This window comes from Cebus imitator, unplaced genomic scaffold (genome assembly GCF_001604975.1).
Source record: "Cebus imitator isolate Cc_AM_T3 unplaced genomic scaffold, Cebus_imitator-1.0 Scaffold345, whole genome shotgun sequence".
NCBI classification, from domain to species: Eukaryota; Metazoa; Chordata; class Mammalia; order Primates; family Cebidae; genus Cebus; species Cebus imitator.
Window position 1 is genome coordinate 2,090,534 of NW_016107660.1, and position 8,658 is coordinate 2,099,191.

General features: G+C 39.8%; 1 pseudogene; it reads right to left on the bottom strand.

Annotated features, from left to right (window-relative positions):
* Positions 1-7,171: 7,171 nt before the first annotated feature.
* On the bottom strand, positions 7,172-7,290 carry LOC119467883 (annotated as a pseudogene).
* Between the last annotated feature and the right edge of the window lie 1,368 nt (positions 7,291-8,658).

Below are 8,658 nucleotides of genomic sequence, written 5' to 3' on the forward strand. Positions count from 1 at the left end.
AAGCTAAAAAAAAAAAAAAAAAATGACAAGTCCAGTGCTGTAGTATTTGGGAGCACCTCTTGCTCCCAGATTATCATCTTGAAATAGTATTTTCCAAGGAATAATGTCTCTTCACAGATACTACTGACTCCAGGACTGGGATAAAAAGAAATGTTTAAACCATATGAAATTACCAATTATTGCCCAAAATAAGACAAAGTGACTCTAGAATATCTTTTCATATGGATAACAAGGAAAGCATATTTGTTTCCCAGGGCTATTGTAACAAAGTGCCACAAACTAGGTATCTTAAAACAACAAGAATTTATTGTCTGACAGTTCTGTAGGCTAGCAGTTTAAAACCAAGGTATCAGTAGGTCCATGCTTTCCCGAACACTGGGTAGAATCCTTATGTGATAGTTAATGTTATGTATTCATTTGACTGAGCTAAGGGATGCCTAGCTAGCTGGTAAAACATTACTTCTGGGTGTGTCTGTGAGGGTGTTACTGGATAATATTAGCAATTAAATTAGTAGACTGAGTGAAAAAGATTGTCCTCACCAGTGTGGACAGGCATCATCCAGTCCATTGAGGGCATGAATAGAACCAAACATCAAAAGGGTGAATTCATTCTCTCTGTTTCAGCTGAAACATGCATCTTTTTCTATTCTTGGACATCAGCTTTTCTTGTTCTCAGGCCTTTACATGTGGACTGAATTTCAGTAGTCCCCCTTTATACATGGTTTTGCTTTCTGAAGTTTCAATTACCTGCAGTCAACTGAGGTCCAAAAATATTACATCATGACTCTTGCACTTTGAAGCCATTATTAAGTAAAATAAGGATTACTTAAATAAATATAAGTATTGTGATATGGGGCCAGTTGATCTGATAACCTGTATGGCTAAGCGACTAATTGCAGTTAGGTGCGACAGGGCAGAACAGTGTGAGATTTTATCATGATATTCAGAACAGCGTGTAATTTAAAACCTACAAATTGCTTATTTCTGGCAATTTCATTTATGTCACAGTGTCCATGTCATTCATGATATTCAGAACAGCATGTAATTTATTTATTTTTTTTCAGAACAGCATGTAATTTGAAACTTATGTTTACTTATGGAAATTTCTTCAGAAATTTTATAATCTCACATCATTCACACAAAGAAGATAGGTGACTATATACTAGAGTAAGATAATTTGAGAACATTAGAGAGAGAGAGCAAGAAACAGCACATGACTTTTATTACAGTATATTGTTGTCACTGTTCTATTTTATGTTATTGTTGTTAATCTTTTACTGTGCCTAATTTATAAATTAAACTTCACTGTATATATGTATATATATGTGTGTGTGTGTATGTGTGTGTATATATATATGTGTGTGTGTGTGAAAAAATAGTGTATATAGGGTTTGGTACTCTGCAGTTTCAGGCAGCCACTAGAAGTCTTGGAAAACCCACAGATAAGTGGGGACTACTATACACTACTGGCTCTTTTGGTTCTCCAGATGTAAAAGGCAGATCATGGGACTTCTTGGCCTCCACAATCATGTGAGCCAATTCTGTGTGTGTGTGTGTGTATGTGTGGTCTCCAGTGGTTCTCTTTCCCTGGAGAACTCTGATCGATAAAATATTTTGGTACCGAGAGTGGTTCTAGAGGAACAGAAAGTACTGATGGTCCATGGAGTGAACTGTTTCTAGAGATATATAAAATATCTGCATTGGATACTCCTAATTAATACTTATAAGAAGCAAGGAGCTAAGTGACTCTGTATATGACACTTTTGAGCATTTTTGGAAAATAAGGAATATAATGACATTGGCTTCTAATGTAGGACTAAGTGGTAAAAGAAAAGGAGGAGTTTGGGGATTCAAATTCCCAGCTCATGCACTGTATAAATGACTTAAAAACTTGTAGTTGTGCCCTGAAAAATCATTATCTCCTGTAGATACAGGGCCGAAACTGCTGAAAATCAAACTCAGAACCTCATTGTGTGATTGGCTGAATTACAAAGCAAGTTGAACTCCCAGCTTCACATGGTATCTACCATTAAAGTCATGGCATTGGTTGAGAAAGAGTGGGATCCTGTAAGTTGGGATGGGCACATGTAGAAAGACTCTGATGAAACTACAGACAGTGAGACCCTAAATTCTGACGCGTCTTTGCCAGCGGAAGAGGTTTCTCCATCCCCAGCAAAAGTATCCTCCCCAATCCCAGGGAAAGTGGCCTCCTCCCCACCCTGAATGGCATAGGTCTCCCTACCTCGGGTGGTAGCAGCCTTCCTAGCCACAGTGGTTTCAGTATTTCCACCTCAGTCTGAAATAATTAACCCTGAGTAAATAGGCTTCATCTGAGGCAGTTGCTATGCAAGACAATGCTGGTTCTCCTCAGGAAATAATCTACCCCTGTCATCCCTACAGGGCCTACTTTAAGTTATAAAGTATGACCCATGAGAAGGGGCACTACGCTCCAAAAGAACTACTTGAGTTTTCTGATTTATATAAGGAGAAATCTGCGGAACATGCATGGGAATCAATATTAAGAGGGTGGGATAATAGCAGAAGAAACATAAAGTTGAATCAGTCCAAGTGTATAGATATGGGCTCACTAAGTAGAGATTCTGCATTTAATATTACAGGAATATTACATTATTTCTAACTCTCAGAGAGTCAGAAAGGGTTCTAACAGTTTGGTTGGTTGGCTGAAACATGGGTCAAAAAATGGCCCATCAAGAGTGAGTTGGAGATGACCATCTCTCTTAATTTAATATAGAAGAATGGATTCAAAGGGTTAGGGAGATTAAAATGTTAGGGTGGATTTGTCATTTATGACCTATTTACCACACTGGGAGGAGCCAGAAGACATACCTTTCACCAATACTTTGAGAAATAAATTCGTAAGGGGAACCTCAGCACCCTGGAAGAGCTCCATGATTACTCTTCTCTGTAGGACAGACCTTACAGAGAGAACTACAGCCATCCAATTGGAAAAGGTAAATAGAGTGGGAGTAATTGGATCTCGGGGTGACAGGGTCCAAGGGTCAGCACTAGGTAACAAAGGCAAAGTGGATGTATTATTGTAATGCACAGCAGAGTCAAAGCAGCAGTCTTGCAATCTTGGCTCACTGCAGCCTCCTGCCTCAGCCTCCTGCCTCAGCCTCCCAAGTAGCTGGGACTACAGGTGCCTGCCACAATGCCCGGTGAATTTTTGTATTTTTAGTAGAGATGTTGTTTCATCATGTTAGCCAGACTGGTCTTGAACTCCTGACCTCAGGCTATCTGCCTGCCTTGGCCTCCCAAAGTGTTGGGATTACAGGCTTGAGCCACTGTGCCCGGCCTCAGTTGATATTTATGTGTTGAGTTGTATCCTGCTTCTTTACTAAATGTTTTTATTCTAATAATTTTTTATGGAGTCTTTAGAGGTTTTTTTGTTTTTTTGTTTTAACATATAATAGCACCTGTGAACCATGACAATGTTACTTCTTCCTTTCCAACTGGGATGTCATGTATTTCTTTTTCTTGCCTAATTACTCTAGCTAGAACTTTCCAGTAGTATGTTGACAGAAGTGGGAAAAGTGGGCATCCTTGCCTTGTTTCTGATGTTAAAGGAAAAGTTTTCAGTACTTCACCATTGAGTATGATGTTCACTGTTTTTTTAAGTATACGGCTTTTATTATGTTGAGATAGTTTTTGTCTATTCCTAGTTTGTTGAGCGTTTTTATTATGAAAGGATGTCGAATTTTGGTAAATGCTTTTTCTGCTCTAATTGAGATAATCACATGGGCTTTTTCTTTGTTCTGTTAATGTGATGTATTACATTGATCAATTTTTGTATGTTGAACCATCTTCAGACTCCAGGAATAAATTCCATGTGGTCATGGTGTATTATCTTTTATATATGCTGCTGAACTTGATTTGTTAGTAGTATTTTGTTGAGAATTCTTACATCAGTGTCCAGAGGAATAACAGTCAGCAGTTTTCCTGTGTCTTTGTTTAACTTTGGTATCACAGTAATGCAGGCCTCATCGAATGAGTTATAAAGTGTTCCCACCTCTTCATTTTTTTTTTTTGAAAAGTTTCAGGAGGTCCAAGTGTGGTGGCTCACACCTGTAATCCCAGAACTTTGGGAGGCTGAGGCAGGCGGATCACAATGTCAGGAGTATGAGACCAGCCTGGCCAATATGGAGAATCGCCTCAACCCTGAAGACAGTGGTTGCAGTGAGCCATCATCGCACCACTGCACTCCAGCCTGGGCAACAGAATGACACTCTGTCTCAAAAAAAAAAAAAAAAAAAAAAAGTTAGCTGAGCATGGTGGTGCATGCCTGTAATCCCACCTACTCAGGTGGCTGAGGCGGGAGAATCACTTGAGCCAGGGAGGTGGAGGTTGCAGTGAGCCAAGATTGTGCCACTGCACTCCGGCCTGGGTGATAAGAGTGACCCCGTCTCAAAAACAGAAAGTTTCAGGAGGATTGGTGTTAGTTCTTTTTTAATGTTTAGTACAATTCCCCAATGAAACCAACAGCTACTGTACCATTTTATATTCCCACCAACGCACAAGGTTCCAATTTCTCCATGTCCTCGTTAACACATTACTTTCTGTTTTTATTGTGTTTTGTTTTATAGTATACATAAGTATTTCATTTGGAGGTGCTAATGTAAACAATATTATTTTTACTTTTAAATTTTACTTGTTCTTTACTGGCATACAGGAAAGTAATTAGCTATTGTGTGTTAACCTAGTATCCTGCAACCCTGCTATAATCACTTAGTTCTGGCCGGGCGCGGTGGCTCAAGCCTGTAATCCCAGCACTTTGGGAGGCCGAGGCGGGTGGATCACGAGGTCAAGAGATCGAGACCATCCTGGTCAATATGGTGAAACCCCGTCTCTACCAAAAATACAAAAAAAAAATTAGCTGGGCATGGTGGTGCGTGCCTGTAATCCCAGCTACTGAGGAGGCTGAGGCAGGAGAATTGCCTGAACCCAGGAGGCGGAGGTCGCGGTGAGCCGAGATCGCGCCATTGCACTCCAGCCTGGGTAACATGAGTGAAACTCCGTCTCAGAAAAAAAAAAAAAAAAATCACTTAGTTCTAGGAGATTTTTTCTGGTCAATTCTTTAAGATTTTCTGCATAAGTAATCATGACATCAGCCAACAAAGACAGTTTTATTTCTTTCCAATATGTATATATTTATTTCCATTTCTTATTGTATTAGCTAGAACTTAATAATTTTTTTTTTTTTTTTTTTGAGATGGGAGTTTCATTCTTCTTGCACAGACTAGAGCACAATGGCACCATCTTGTCTAACTGCAACCTCTGCCTCCTGGGTTCAAGTGATTCGCCTGCCTCAGTCTCCCAAGTAGCTGGGATTACGGGCATGTGCTACTACACCCGGCTGATTTTGGGTTTTTAGTAGAGACTGCATTTATCTACGTTGGTGAGGCTGGTCTGGAACTCCCGACCTCAGATGATCTGCCTACCTCGGCCTCCCAAAGTGATGGGATTAAAGGCATGAGTCACCACACCCAGGCTATAATTCTTTTTAAATGTATTAGCCTCTTAAAACATGTAGAAAAAATGTAGAGTTACAAAACATAGTTACAATAACATGACCTTTTAAAAACATTTATTTTTCTGTCAATTGACAACAATTGTATATATTTATAGCGTACAACATGTTTTGAAATATGTATACATTGTGGATGGCTAAGTCAAGTTAACATGTGCACTACTTCACATTCTTATTATTTTTTGTGGTAGGAGCACTTAAAATATACTCTTAGCAATTTTTTTGGAGTGGGGGGACACAGAGTTTCGCTGTTGTTACCCAGGCTGGAGTGCAATAGCATGATCTCGGCTCACCCCGCAACCTCCTCCTCCTGGGTTCAAGCAATTCTCCTGCCTCAGCCGCCCGAGTGCCTGGTACTACAGGTGCGTGCCACCATGCCCAGCTAATTTTTGTATTTTTAGTAGAGACGGGGTTTCACCATGTTGACCAGGATGGTCTCCATCTCTTGACCTCATGATCCACCCACCTCAGCCTTCTGAAGTGCCGGGATTATAGGCGTGAGCCACCGCGCCCGGCCTCTTAGCAATTTTTAAGGATATAATACATTATTATTAACTATAGTCTTTACGAATCAACAGATCTCTTGGAGTTATTCCTCTTAGCTAACTGAAATTTTGTATCCTTGAACCAGAATCTTACCAACCCTCACCATCCCCAATCCCCTGTTAACCATCATTCTACTCTCTGATTCTGTGAGTTCAACATTTTTAGATTCTACATATAAGTGAGATCATATGATATTTGTGCCTGGCTAATTTACTTAATATAAATGCCCTCAATACTAGCTTTTTTTTTTTTTTGAGACAGAGTGCGCAGGCTGGAGTGTAATGGCATGATCTCACCACAGCCTCCACCTCCTGGGTTCAAGTGATTCTCCTGCCTTGGCCTCCTGAGAAGCTGGGGTTACAGGCATGCGCCACCATGCCCAGCTAATTTTGTATTTTTAGTAGAGACGAGGTTTCCCCATGTTGGTCAGGCTGGTCTTAAATTCCCGACCTCAGGTGATCCGCCTGCCTTGGCCTCCCAAAGCGCTGGAATTATAAGTGTGAGCCACCACACTCGGCCAATACTAGGTTTTGTAATATCCCATGTATTTACCTTTAATGAGATCTTTATTTCTTCATATGGCTTTATGTTACTGTCTTATTTTAACCTGGAGGAGTTTATTTAGCACTTCTTGTAGGGCAGGTTTAGTGATAACAAGTGACATCAAGGATAGTGATAAGCTAGGTAAACAAAAGCTCTGTCAGCTTTTATTTATCTAGGAATGTCTTAATTTTTCCCTCACTTTTGAAGGACAGTTTTGCTGAATACAGAATTCTTCTATGACGGTTTTTTTTTCCTTTAGCACCTTGTGTATATTAGCCTCAAAAGTTTCTGATGAGAAATCTGTGGATAATCTTAATGAGAAACTCTTGTATATGATGAGTGGCTTTTCCCTTGCTGCTTTCAAGATTCTCCCTTTGACCTTTGACAGTTTGACTGTACTGTATGCTGGAATTGGCCTGTATGAGTTAATCCTACTTGGAGTTTATTGGATGTTTATATTCATGTTTTTCATTTAATTTAGAATGTTTTCATCTATTATTTTTTTCTTTTTTCTTTTCTTTTTTTTTTTAAATAAGCCTACAACACCTGGTATTTCCAGGCAGTCTCCCATCCAAGTACTAACCAGGCCTGACCCTACTTAGCTTCCGAGATCAGACGAGATTGGGCGTGTTCAGGGTGGTATGGCCATAGACCTAGTATTTCTTTAAATATTCTCTCTACTCTCTCCCTGTCTGTTCCCTCTGGAACTCTTACAATGCATATGTTCATCCACTTGAGTGTGTCCCATAGGTCTCTTAGCTCTGCTCACTTTTCTTCAATTCTTTTTCTTTCTGCTTCTCGCAATCAATAACTTCCACTGTCCTATTTTCAAGTTCACTAATTCTTCCTGAACAAATCTGTCTTTGAATGCCTTTACTAAATTTTTTATTTTAGTTTTGTACTTTGCAGCTCCAGATTTTTTTCTTTTCTGGTTTCTTTTTAGCTTTTCTACTTCCTTATTGATGTTTCCATTTTGTTCGTACATCATTCTCTTAACTTTTCTCTACGTTTTCCCTTAGTTCTTTTGAGCATCTTTAAGATAGTTCTGTTAAGGTCTTTATTTATTTATTTATTTATTTTGAGACGGAGTTTCATTTTGTCATCCAGGGTGGAGATTGCAGTCGTACAATCTCAGCTCACTGGAACCTCCACCTCCTGGGTTCAACTGATTCTCCTGCCCAACCTTCCCAAATACCTGGGACTACAAGCGCATACCACCATACCTGGTTGATTTTTGTATTGTTAGTTGAGATGGGGCTTCTAGTAAGCCCCGTTTCTACTAAAACAAAAACAAAAACAAAAAAAAAAACTATGTTGGCCAGCCTGGTCTCAAATTCCTGACCTCAAGTGATCTGCCTGCCTCAGTTTTCCAAAGTGCTAGGATTACAGGCGTGAGCCACTTCACGCAGCCAGTTTTGTTAAGGTGTTTGTCTGGTTCAGCCACCATCAGCTTTATTTTCATGGACAGTTTCTGTTGATTTTTTCCCTTGAATGGGCCATACTTTCCCATTTATTTGTGTATCTTGTAATTTTTCTTTTGGTTGAAAACTGGACATTTGAATCTAATAAGGTAGTAACTCTGGAAATCAGATTCTCTCTCTTCCCCAGCGTTTGCTGCTTTTTAAAACTGTTGTAGGCTGCCTTTGTGTCAAGTGTCAGTCTGAGATATAAATTAAGGTCTTTCTCAGATCTCTTCTAAGCTTGCACTTTTCCCTGAGCATACACGATGACTTTCTCATATCTCCTACATATGTAGTTGCTTTTGAAAGTCCTAGTCATTAACACATGGCTCTGAAAAAGAGGAAGAAAAGAAAAATAAACTGAGTAGAGGGTGCTAGCTTTTTAATCCCCTAGAAGTTGCTTCAGCTGGAGGGGGAGGGGCATACAACAGTGGGGAGAGGTGCAGCAACAATGGCTACCTGCCTCTTTGTCTGCAGTTTTGTGATCAGAAACAGCAATCAATGATTAGAGTCCAGGTCCCTGATATTTGCAGGAAAGGGTCCTTTTTACCCACTCTGGCA